This window comes from Prionailurus viverrinus, chromosome X (genome assembly GCF_022837055.1).
Source record: "Prionailurus viverrinus isolate Anna chromosome X, UM_Priviv_1.0, whole genome shotgun sequence".
Lineage (NCBI taxonomy): Eukaryota > Metazoa > Chordata > Mammalia > Carnivora > Felidae > Prionailurus > Prionailurus viverrinus.
Genome location: NC_062579.1, coordinates 117,433,446 through 117,447,199, shown reverse-complemented (window position 1 = coordinate 117,447,199; position 13,754 = coordinate 117,433,446). Strand labels below are relative to the sequence as shown.

Sequence of the window (13,754 nt, the reverse complement as noted above, 5' to 3'; positions counted from 1 at the left end):
ATCTTCTTCCTGGGTTCTTCTTCCTCCGCCTGCCCCTTAAAGCCTGGGATCTGCCCTGGATCATCCTTTCCTACAAGCTACATGGTCTCTCTGGGAAGCTCACAAACACCCAACCTTTACCCCTTCACTGTGGCATTTGCTCTTCTCTCCGAAGTTTATACTCTCTAGGCAAGCCTTGTTTCCTGATCTCCAGACCCACCAACTACAAACTGGACATCTTCACACCTCCTCAGTATCCTGGCAAGCACCTCCAGTTTAGTGATGGTGTCAAGCAGGCTTCTCTCCCTCTCTTCCCCCTAAAACACTTGCCTCCCCCATAGTCATCACCATTTCCACTATCCACACCAGAAACCCAAAGTCCTCCCTTCCCTCATTCTCAGAGTGCAGTCAGGCTGGCAACAAACCTCATTAGCACCACCTTCAAATATATATATACTGAAGGGAGGAGCCAAGATGGCGGAACAACATGGAAGCTTTTTGTGTGTCTCGCGTCCATGAAATACAGCCTGACCAACACTAAACCATCCTACACACCTAGAAAACTGACTGGAGGATTAACACAACAATCTGCACAACCTGAACCACAGCTTTCAGCAGGTATGTGGCATGGAGAAGTGAACTTGGGGAGCAAGAAGGTGCAGGAAGGGAGGTGCTTTTGTGAGCAGAGAGAGGACTGAGACTGGGGCGGAGGAGAGAATACAAGAAAAGCACCCCTCCCCAAAAGCAGCTGGAGAGAAAGTGGAAAATTGGAAACAGCTGCAGGGAGTAAACTAAAAAGGGAGAAAGGAGAAAGGAGAGGGTTTAAGTTCCATTAAGACTGTAAACAAAGGGAGCACAAAGGCTGCAACTCCGCAGCTCCCTACCTGGAGGTGCTCTGGTGGGAAAGGTGAATCCCCAGGAACAGAGTGGGGTCCGGGAGGTTCTCGGGCCACACAGGGAAAAGCGGTTCCACTGCTGGAAGGACATTTGGTGGAGACTGTTGGAGCCACCTGGTCCCAGAAGACCCCAGAAAATGGCCACATTCGCTGGTGCTGAAACAAGGTCGTTAAGGGTAAAGCCTGGTGCCAGATGTGTGTTGCAATTTTCCATAATCCCCGAAACGCTGCTGCTACACTATCCCACAAATTTTTCTGGGGTGGGCTGGCACGTGGCCGTAGTCTCAGGGCACTGGCAGCAGCAGGGTCCAGCAGGCATTCCTGGGTGCAGCCAGCATTCAGCCATTACTGGGTGAGACCCTCCCACAGAGGGGCAGACCAGGTCAAAGCCGCAGTCCTTTGGAAGTAAGGGGCGGGGAAAACAGCTACATCTGAGACAAAACTCGGGAGAGAGGTACTGCCTGGGGCCTGGTCACGAAGAGTGAAAAAGTGGGGAGTGGACGAGAGCTGAAGACAGAGGACGGGTGTGCGATTGCTGATCCAGGAGAACAGACCGGGGTAGCTGGGTGGCGCCATTTTAACCACTCCCGCGAATGCCCATACGCACCTACGAGCACCGCAACAATCCACCCCAGTAGGCTAGCAGCGCCATCTAGTGGAGAGCAAAGCCGTTACACTGAGCCCCACCCAACTGGTCCAACTTTGCTCTTAAGAGCACAAGTCTCACCGCTAGCTTAGTTTATGGAATATAAAGCACTACATAGACTGACTTCTAGGTGAAAATGAAGTAATTTCAGTCCTATGTCAATCTGTTAGCAGGTCCATCTATTCAATTTTTCTTTTATTTTCTCTTTTACACTTCTTTTCTATTTCTTGAATACAGAAAGAGAAAAAATTCATTTTTAACTTCAATTTTTATTTAAAATAATTTTATTAAATTTTATTACTATATTTTTTACTTTTGTGGAAATATTTTCAAATTCTATTTTGTGTCCATCATTTTATTTTTAGTCTACTTCAGTGCATTCACCTTTTCAAATTTTCAAACGATTCCCTTTTTTTTCTTTTTTTCTTTTTCATTTCTTATCTTTTTCTTGAATGCAGAAAGAGAAAAACTTCATTTTTACTTTCAATTTCTATTAAAAATATTTTTCTTTAATTTTTTACTATATTTTTTGCTTTTATGTAAATTTTTTCAAATTCTATTTACTTCCATCATTTTATTTTAGTCTACTACAGTGTATTCACCCTTTCAAATTTTCAAAGGATTTCCTTTTTTCTTTTTTTATCTTTTTTCTTTTTTGTTTCTTTTCTTTTTCTTTAATACAGAAAAATAAAAGATTCATATTTATTTTTAATTTTTATTAGCTTTCTTTAATTTTTTTCTACTTTATTCTTTATTTTTGTGTATATTTTTTCAAATTCTATTTTACTCCCATCATCTTATTTTAGTCTACTTCAGTGTATTCATTTTTTCAAATTATCAAACGATTTCCTTTATTTTTTCTTCCCCTCCTTTTTTTCTCTAATCTGTGACACCACTTTCAACACCCAGACCAAAACACACATAGAATCTAGCATCATTTATTCAATTTGTGTGTGTGTGTTTAATTTTTTAATTTTAGTTTTTTATTTTTAATTTTTTTAATTTTAATTTTTCTACCTCATTAATTCCTTTTATCCCTTCAAAATGAAAAAACAAAGGAATTCACCCCAAAAGAAAGAGCACAAAGAAACGGCGGCCAGGGACTTAACCAACACAGATACAAGCAAGATGTCTGAACCAGAATTCAGAATCACGATAATAAGAATACTAGCTGGAGTCAAAAATAGATTAGAATCCCTTTCTGCAGAGATAAAAGAAGTAAAAAATAGTCAGAATGAAATTAAAAATGCTATAACTGAGCTGCAACCATGGATAGATGCAGCGGCAGCAAGGATGGATGAGGCAGAACAGAGAATCAGTGATATAGAGGACAAACTTATAGAGAATAATGAAGCAGAAAAAAAGAGGGAGATTAAGGCAAAAGAGCACGACTTAAGAATTAGAGAAATCAGTAACTCATTAAAAAGGAACAACATCAGAATGATAGGGGTCCCAGAAGAAGAAGAAGAGAGAGAGAGGGTAGAACGGTTATATGAGCAAATCATAGGGGAAAACTTTCCTAACCTGGGGAAAGACACAGACATCAAAATCCAGGAAGCACAGACGACCCCCATTAGATTCAACAAAAACCTACCATCAACAAGGCATATCATAGTCAAATTCACAAAATATTCAGGCAAGGAGAGAATCCAGAAAGCAGCAAGGGAAAAAAGTCCCTAACCTATAAGGGAAGACAGATCAGGTGTTCAGCAGACGTATCCAGAGAAACTTGGCAGGCCAGGAAGGAGGGGCAAGATATATTCAGTGTGCTGAATCAGAAAAATATGCAGCCAAGAATTCTTTATCCAGCAAGGCTGTCATTCAAAATAGAAGGAGAGATAAAAAGCTTCCCAGACAAACAAAAATTAAAGGAGTTTGTGACCCCTAAACCAGCCCTGCAAGAAATTTTAAGGGGGACCCTCTGAGCGGAGAAAAGAGGTAAAAAAAATTATATATATATATATATATATATATATATATATATATATATATATACTTCAACTCTATAAGTAACATAATGGCAATAAATTCATATCTTTCAGTACTCACTCTAAACGTCAATGGACAAAATGCTCCAATCAAAAGACATAGGGTAACAGAATGGATAAAGAAAACAAGATCCATCTATATGCTGTCTACAAGAGACCCACTTTAGACCTAAAGACCTTCGGACTGAAAATAAGGGGATGGGGAACCATCTATCATGCTAATGGTCAGCAAAAGAAAGCCAGAGTAGCCACACTTATATCATACAATCTAGACTTTAAAATAAAGACTGTATCAAGAGATGCAGAAGGACATTATATCATAATCAAGGGGTATATCCACCAAGAAGACCTAACAATTGTAAACATTTATGCGCCAAATGTGAGAGCACCCAAATATATAAATCAGTTAATCACAAACATAAAGAAACTCATCGATAGTAATACCATAATAGTAGGAGACTTCAACACCCCACTCACAACAATGGACAGATCATCTAATCAAAAAATCAACAAGGAAACAATGGCTTTGAATGACACACTGGACCAGATGGACTTAACAGATATATTCAGAATATTTCATCCTAAAGCAGCAGAATATACATGGAACGCTCTCCAGAATAGACCATATACTGGGGCACAAATCAGCCCTAAGTAAGTACAAAAAGATCAAGATCATACCGTGCATATTTTCAGACCACAACGCTATGAAACTCAAAATCAACCACAAGAAAAAATTTGGAAAGGTAACAAATACTTGGAGACTGAAGATCATCTTACTAAAGAATGAATGGGCTAACCAAGAAGTTAAAGAGGAAATTAAAAAGTATGTGGAAGTCAATGAAAATGATAACACCACAACCCAAAACCTCTGGGACGCAGCAAAGGCGGTCATAAGAGGAAAGTATATAGCAATCCAGGCCTTCCTAAAGAAGGAAGAAAGAGCTCAGATACACAACCTAACCTTACACCTTAAGGAGCTGGAAAAAGAACAGCAAATAAAACCCAAAACCAGCAGAAGACAGGAAATAATAAAGATTAGAGCAGAAATTAATGCTATCGAAACCAAAAAAACACAGTGGAACAGATTAATGAAACCAGAAGCTGGTTTTTCAAACAATTAACAAAATTGATAAACCACTAGCCAGTTTGATCAAAAGGAAAAAGGAAAGGACCCAAATAAATAAAATCAATAATGAAAGAGGAGAGATCACAACCAACACAGCAGAAATAAAAACAATAATAAGAGAATATTATGAGCAATTATATGCCAATAAAGTGGGCAATCTGGAAGAAATGAACAAATTCCTAGAAACATATACACTACCAAACTGGAAACAGGAAGAAATAGAAAATTTGAACAGACCCATAACCAGTAAAGAAATCGAGTTAGTAATCAAAAATCTACCAAAAAACAAGAGTCCAGGGCCAGATGGCTTTCCAGGGGAATTCTACCAAACATTTAAGGAAGAGTTAACACCTATTCTCTTGAAGCTGTTCCAAAAAATAGACATGGAAGGAAAACTTCCACTCTTTCTATGAAGCCACCATTACTTTGATTCCAAAACCAGACAGAGACACCACTAAAAAGGAGAACTATAGACCAATTTCCCTGATGAACATGGATGCAAAAATCCTCCACAAGATATTAGCCAACCGGATCCAACAATACATTAAAAATTATTCACCACGACCAAGTGGGATTTATACCAGGGATGCAGGGCTGGTTCAATATCCACAAAACAATTAACGTGGTTCATCACATCAGTAAAAGAAAGGACAAGCACCATATGATCCTCTCAATAGATGCAGAGAAAGCACTTGAAAAAATACAGCATCCTTTCTTGATAAAAAACCCTCAAGAAGGTAGGGATAGAAGGAGCGTAACTGGAGATCATAAAAGCCATATATGAACGACCCAACGCTAATATCATCCTCAATGGGGAAAAACAGAGCTTTCCCCATAAGGTCAGGAACAAAACAGGGCTGTCCACCCTTGCCACTGTTATTCAACATAGTATTGGAAGTCTTAGCCTCTGCAGTCAGACAACACAAATGAATAAAAGGCATCCAAATCAGCTAGGAGGGGGTCAAACTTTCACTCTTCGCAGATGACATGATACTCTATATGGAAAACCCAAAAGATTCCACCAAAAAACTGCTAGAATTGATTCATGAATTCAGCAAAGTTGCAGGATATAAAATCAAAACACAGAAATCAGTTGCATTCCTATACACCAACAATAAAGTGACAGAAAGAGAAATCAAGGAATCAATCCCATTCACAGTCACAGAAAAAAAACATAAAATACCTAGGAATAAATCTAACCAGAGAGGTGAACAATCTGTACACTGAAAAGTATAGAAAGCTTATGAAAGAAATTGAAGAAGACACACAAAAAAAAAATTGAAAAAGATTCCATGCTCCTGGATAGGAAGAATAAATATTGTTAAAATGTCAGTACTACCCAAAGCAATCTACATATTCAATGCAATCCCTATCAAAATAACACCAGCATTCTTCACAGAGTTAGAACAAACAATCCTAAAATGTGTATGGAACCAGAAAAGACCCCGAATAGCCAAAGCAATCTTGAAAAAGAAAACCAAAGCAGGAGCCAACACAACCCCAGACTTCAGGCTGTATTACAAATCTGTAATCATCAAGACAGTATGGTACTGGCACAAGAAAAGACACTCAGATCAATGGAACAGAATAGAGAATCCAGACATGGACCCACAAATGTATGGCCAACTAATCTTTGACAAATCAGGAAATAATATCCAATGGAATAAAGACAGTCTCTTCAGCAAGTGGTGCTGGGAAAACTGGACAGCGACGTGCAGAAGAATGAACCTGGACCACTTTCTTACCCCATACACAAAAATAAACTCAAAATGGATGAAAGGCCAAATGTAAGACAGGAAGCCATCAAAATCCTTGAGAAGAAAGCAGGCAAAAACCTCTTTGATCTTGGCCATGGCAACTTCTTACTCAACACATCTCCAGAGGCAAAGGAAACAAAAATAAAAATGAACTACTGGGACCTCATCAAACTAAAAAGCTTCTGCACAGCGAAGGAAACAATCAGCAAAACTAAAAGGCAAGCGAAAGAATGGGAGAATATATTTGCAAATGACATATCAGATAAAGGGTTAGTATCCAAAATCCATGAAGAACTTATCAAACTCAACACCCAAAAAACAAATAATCCAGTGAAGAGATGGGCAAAAGACATGAATAGACACTTCTCCAAAGAAGACATCCAGATGGCCAACTGACACATGAAAAAATGCTCAACTTCACTCACCATCACGGAAATACAAATCAAAACCACAATGAGATACCACCTCACACCTGTCAGAATGGCTAACATTGACAGCTCAGGCAACAACAGATGTTGGCAAGGATGAAGAGAAAGAGGATCTCTTTTGCATTGTTGGTGGGAATGCAAGCTGGTGCAGCCACTCTGTAAAACAGTATGGAGGTTCCTCAAAAAACTAAAAATAGAACTACCCTACGACTTAGCAATTGCACTACTAGGCATTTATCCAATGGATACAGGTATGCTGTTTCGAAGGGACACATGCACCCCCATGTTTATAGCAGCACTATCAACAATAGCCAAAGTATGGAAAGAGCTCAAATGTCCATCGATGTCTGCATGGATAAAGAAGATGTGGTATATATATATATATATATATATATATATATATATATATATATACACACACATACACAATGGAGTATTACTCGGCAATCAAAAAGAATGAAATCTTGCCATTTGCAGCTATGTGGATGGAACTGGAGGGTATTATGCTAAGTGAAATTAGAGAAGGACAAAAAGCATACGACTTCACTCATATGAGGACTTTAAGAAAGAAAACAGATGAACATAAGGGAAGGGAAACAAAAATAATATAAAAACAGGGAGGGGAACAAAACAGAAGAGACTTAGAAATATGGAGAGGTTATGGGAGGGGTTGTGGGAGGATGGATGGGCTAAATGGGTAAGGGGCACTAAGGAATCTACACCTGAAATCATTGTTGCACTATATGCTAACTAATTTGGATGTAAATTTTAAAAAATAAAAAATTAAATTAAAAAAAGAGAGAGAAAACATAAAAAATATGTATATACTGAGATATTTGTGCCCTCTGTCCCCTTCAGGACAGTGGTCCAGCTGCTCAGTATAACAGAGAGTTATCTCTGAATCATGGGACTACTGGTGACTTTAACTTTTCCTTTTTTATTGTTGTTGTTGCTATTTTCTAAGATTTCCTCCACAAATTATCTCCTATCTCTCTAAATCCTTACCATTCAAAGTGTAGTCCCCATATCAGCAGCATCAGCATTACCTGGGAACTTCTGGCCTGACCCCGGACCTACTGACTTGGCCTTTTAAGCAAATTTCCAAGCAATTATCATGAACACTCAGCTTGAGAAGCACAGGTCTAGTTTCCCAGCACTCCTGTCTCCCTCATTATTCTCATCTACCTCCTCTAGCTTCCCCACATGTCCCATGATGCTCTTCTGCTTGCAATCCCATGGCTTCTCCCCACCACCCAATCTTGCCTTGTGCCTTTGTACTTCATTTCAGGAAAATAAACACCGAGGGGAAATATTAGGTTTATGACAGGCAAAAGTTAATATTCTTAATATATAAAGTTCTTAAAATCAGGGCACCTAGGTAGTTCAGTCGGTTGGCCATCCAACCCTTGACTTCAGCTCAGTTCATGATCTCATGGTTCATGAGATTGGGCCCCACGTTGGGCTGTAAGCTGACAGTGCACAGCTTGCTTCAGATTCTTTCTCTCCCTCTCTGTGCCCCTCCCTTGTGTGTGCGTTCTCTCTCTCTCGCTCTCTCTCTCTCTCTCAAACATTAAACAAATAAGTATTTTAAAAAAGATTTAATATCAATAAAGAAATCCAACAACGTATAAATATGATTGAAAGAACACAGAGAAGGAAAATAAAATGGTCAATAGGATTCTGAAAAAACAAACATAAACCTCACAAAAAAATTCAGAGATATTTAAAAAATTAACAGCAAAAGTGATACATATTGCATTACATGTTGCTACATAACAAATTACTCCTAAACTAACCAGTTTACACAAAAAATACATATTGAATATCTCACAGTTTTTGTGGGTCAGGAATTGGGGAGTGGCTCACCTGGGTGCTTCTGGCTCAGGGTCTCTTGGTCAAGATGCCTGCAGGGACTACAGTCATCTTAAGGCTTAAATGAAACTATAAAGGACGTGCTTACCAGGTGATTCACTCACATGGCTGGGAAGTTGGTGCTGGTGGTTGACAGGAGGCCTCGGTTCTATACCATATTGACCCCAATAGCACAGCTTGAGTGGCCTCATGACAAGGTGTCGGCTTCCCCCAAAACAAGTAACCCAAGAAAGCAAGGCAGGATGGCAATGTTGTTTATGATCTAGTCTCAGAAGTCCATACCTTACACATAGAGTAGGATATCATGCAGCTTTCAAGAGGAAGGAAATCCTGCCATTTATAACAATATGCATGAACCTGGAGGACATTCTACCATGTGAAATAATACAGACACAGAAAGACAAGTACTGCATGATCTCACTTATATGTAGAATCTAAAATAGTTAAGCTTATAGAAGCAGACGGTAGAATGGTGGTTGCCAGGAACTGGAGAGTTGGGGGAAATGAGGAGGTGATGGTCAAAGGGTACAAACTTTCAGTTATGCAAGATGAACAGCTCTGGAGAGCTAATATACTGCAGTGTGACTAGAGTTAACAATACTTTATTGTATATTTGGAATTTGCTAAAAAGGTAGATTTTAAGTGACTCGCCACACACACACACACACACACACACACACACATGCACATACTATGTAAGGTGATGGAGGTGTTAATTTGCTTGATTTTGGTGATCACACAATGATACACACAATTTATACATGTATCAAAGCATCAAATTGTACACCTTAAATATATGCAGTTTTTTATGCCTCAATACAGCTAGAAAAAAGAAAAAGAAAAATATCTCAAAATTTCATTTAACTTTTAAACTTTTTTTAATGTTTTTATCTTTTTTTTGAGAGAGAGAGAGAGAGAACAAGAGAGAGAAAGAGCAAGTGGGGGAGGGAAGATAGAGGGGGACAGAGGATCTGAAGCAGGCTCCACATTGACAGCAGAGAGCCCAACATGGGGCTCAAACCCACAAACCATGAGATCATGACCCAAGCCAAAGTTGGACACTTAAACGACTGAGCCACCCAGATGCCCCTTTATTTAACTTTTAAAAAAGAAGTGCATACATGTCACTTCTTTAATATCCCATTGGTCTTACAGGACAGCCCTATTATTTATGAGAGGGGACCACACAAACATGTGAATAACAGGCAGCAAGGATCATTGGGGCTATCTTGGAGGCTGGTTGGCATTTAGCCTCATATATATACAACCTGTGAACCAGCAATTTTCATTCTAAGAATCTGTCCTAAGGAAACAATTATAGATGTGTAAAAAGATTTAACTGTAAGGATCTTCATCATAGTTAATAACAGTGAAAGTTTTGCCACAACTCAAATTCCTCAAATAGAGAATTGAGTAAATTAGGGTACCCCATGCAATGCAATATTTTGTAGAATATTTCATGACAAGAAAAAATATTCATTGTGTATTGTTAGGCTTTTTTAAAGGAAGTAACAAATCAGCCACTCACTATGTGAGAACATTTTTAAAGCACTTGTATATATCCATAGATGCACAGATAGACTGAAAGGATATACTTCAAGTGTAAGTGGTAGTTATCTCTGGTGGTGGTATTACAATGATTTTTGTTGTTGTTTTGGGGAAGTAGTAATTGTTTCCTACAACAAATACATAGCTTCTGATAATAAGAAAAAAATATGTTTTCATTTTTACAAAAGACTTAGCCCAGGCATCACCTCTTCCTAGAAGCTTCCCCTCGTACTTGATTGTGCTGTTTTCACCCTCCATCCTGAGTTAGCTACTTCCTTTTCATGCACTTAAAGTACCCTGTCCAAACCTTCTTTGGTGCACCTTCTAAACAGTATTGGCCTGCCTGTCTATGCCTCTGTCCTTTCACTGCCTACCACACTCAGGTGACACCAAGTCTTCCCTGTCTCCATGTCCCTGTTTGCCACTTACAGGGACTGGTGAGCCACACGCACTCAGTAAGCTGGTGTGTACTGCCAAGCTGGTGTGTACAGGTTGGGTCCCATTAGGACTCTGCGAGGCTGTCCTGGGAGGAGCAAGGGCATTGTGGATGGTTTGGGGTGACTGCTGTGCTTCCAGCCCAGACCCTGGCACCTTCCTCTGGAATGGCTCCAAACTTCAGAAGAGGCCATTGCACAGTACCTATTTAGTGGTTCTTAGTGAGAGAACTGAACTGGAAGGATGTTATTAATCTTGCTATTCAGTTTCAAGACAGTAGACTAACCCACAAATTTAACTTGAGCATTAGTTTGATAGCGTTTATTTCTGTCCCAGGTTTCATCAATTAAATGGTAGCAGGCCACACATTTGAGCTGAAGGAGAGATCAACCAAATTCAATTAATAACATCTCAGAAATTCACTACAAAAAGCACATGACAGTATCTAAGTCGACTCCTTTACCACCACTCATGCCAACAGATCAGATCAGGCTCTGAAATAGGCTGCCCAACTCTGCCAAAGCTTCTATGTTGCAAACAGTTATGAGCAATTTAATCGAGATGACAAGCACTTGGGACAAGAACATATGGCAAAGTTGAGTTATAAATGTTCTTTCCTTAGTGAAAAAAATTGAGACATTTTAATCAAGTTTTGAATTATGTTTATATTACCAAAAGAAAAAGTATATAATTAGTGATCAAGGATGTTTCAAGCTTCTGAGCTTCCTTTCTAGAATGTCACTAAATTAATCAAGGATAAAAGGACCACAGATTTTTTCATGCCTAAAATTCTGTTCTGACTGGATCCACATTAACATCAGAGCAAGGAAGTTTAACAACTGAAATGTGGAGCTGGCTAATGATAGCAAAACTCTTTAGTGGCCAGGCAAATTTTCCCCACACTAGGGGGCCAAGAACAAAGGTAAGTGCGAGGAGATTTCCACAGGTCAGCTCAGGTGCCCCACCTGGGGTGCACAGGCCTGGCACGGAGGAGGTCCAGCTCTGAGACTCTGAGCCCTCTATCACCAGAGAGGAGTGTAGGATGGATGGGTCTTTTTTCTAAACTCCTCAAGGCCATGAGCTTCCTGGAAAGGTGCTTAGGGAGTGCACATGTGTATAGTGGATGTGAGAGAACATCCCTCAGCCCCCCAATGCATATGCATGCACACACGTGTGAACACACACATGCATGCCCTTCAACTAGGATAGCTGTGCTCACAAAAATTTCCCATAATGACCTTCCACATTAAATGTTAGTAAGAAAAGGTGTTCTGTTTTTTAAACAAAAAAAGAAGAATGTTAAGAAACATCTGGACTCATTGAGTTCTAATGGACTCATTGAGTTCTAAGATTCTATGATCTCTTCTGCAACTTTGTTGGTTCCATACTAAGATAAGAAGTCAGTGAAAATATGGGCGGCTACTAAGAATTTGGGTGGCAACTTTTTGTTTTTTTGCTTTGATATTTGGTCGTTTGTCTTTGTGTTTCTTTTCCTAATTGCCAATTCTTCCAATGCTCCCTTTTACAGAACCAAAACAAACTGCTCAGGTAAATGACAGCCTGACACTTTCATATTTCTGATTCACTTGATATTAGTCACATTATTTCCCATTGGGAAATCCATGTTTTCATGACAAGTGCTTCATATTAATTTTAAAAGTGGATTCAGTGATGTCATAATTTCTCATTTTGTTTAGTCCTGAAGCAAATAATCATTCCCTGTAGAGAAGTGGGATGAGTTCCACCAGATAATTACTGTTGTTGTTACAGAGACAGAAAGAGTGATAATATCTTCTTTTTTAGCATGTTTCCCCAATTCATAATAAGGGAGATTAATAAAAGATTAAGGAATAATGAGTGGGCAGTTATTATATTATGAATCATTCTTTTATTTACTCTTTGTGGTACCCTGGTAAGAAACAATGTTGAACTTTGAAGGATATGAAGGTCTTTCTGGAACTTTGGTAGCTAATCCCCAATATTTGGTAGCAGTTATATATCCTGACTTGGCCTGGGTTGGCAGTGAGGTTCACTGCTCAGTTTTCTAGGTAAAAAGACCAATGCCAGGCCCATCGGACTCAGTAGCTATATAGAAGAAAATACGTGCAAGGCAAACAAGGGGATGTTAGACAGAAGCCATAGATGGGAGAGGAAAGTTCTGAACACTCTCTTGGGAAGAAGTGTTTTCTGTAGATATAGAAAATGTTGGGTTTCTTTTAGAGTTTGCTTGAGCAGTGACAATGGAAATATAAGAGAAAGGTTTTTGCCCATCATGTGTGTTGGGCCTAGTAAAGTGTTCTGATTTGGACTTATCTGTCTGTTTCCAGGCCTGCAGTTAACAAGTGTTGTTAGCAAACAGCTCAGAGGGTAATTGTGCTATGGCCGGAAGAGTAATGAAATGAGTGCAGAGTTGAAAGTGGTTATTTTCTGTGGAATGTAGTCTTTGAGTAGAATCTGACTTCACAAAGCAGACCATGCTAGCAATGAGAGTGGATTGTTATTTTGTTTGGGTACCAGAATCACTTTTAAAATAAGCACCATTAATCAGCAAATAGGAGTAATCATCTAAATATAGGTACCTTGAATTCAACCCTGCAGCATACAAAACAACAGGTATCATCGGGCTGGCCTTTGCATACAGCCATACAACAAGCAGGTGTTGTCTCCACTCACCTATGAGGACATGAAGGCACAGAGTGATTATGGAAATTAGCCAAAAGTGTCCCTCAAAACTCACAATATACTTTCCCTAATGTTATTGCTTTTCCATGATACACACCTCTTGAGAATGGAAAAAATTTAAATGGACCCAAATCACTTCCATCTAGCTTCAGTCCCCGGGCACTTTCCACCCTTGCATTTCTGAAAATCAGGGAGAAATACATCTCTAAGTAGGAGTTTATTATTACTTACTGTTTTATAAAACAAATTGAGCAACCTGTGTCACCTCTGTAAGCCACCTGTCCACATTCTCTGAGGGTCCTCCTTCCCTTTCTATCAGCAAAATTCCTAGCAAATTCGTTGGAGTAAGGAACAAAATATCTCTCAACAAAAAGCAAGAAAATGGATGCGCCTGGGT

General features: G+C 39.2%; 1 protein-coding gene across 7 annotated transcripts in view; it reads right to left on the bottom strand.

The window, feature by feature from the left end:
- The window catches only part of PASD1 (PAS domain containing repressor 1), a 188,555-nt gene extending 175,214 nt beyond the window's left edge, over positions 1–13,341 (bottom strand). For all 7 annotated transcript variants that reach the window (XM_047844743.1, XM_047844742.1, XM_047844746.1 and 4 more), the window contains exon 1: positions 13,255–13,341. The gene's annotated coding sequence lies outside the window, so the exon portion shown is untranslated. The remainder of the gene's footprint in view (positions 1–13,254) is intronic.
- Between the last annotated feature and the right edge of the window lie 413 nt (positions 13,342–13,754).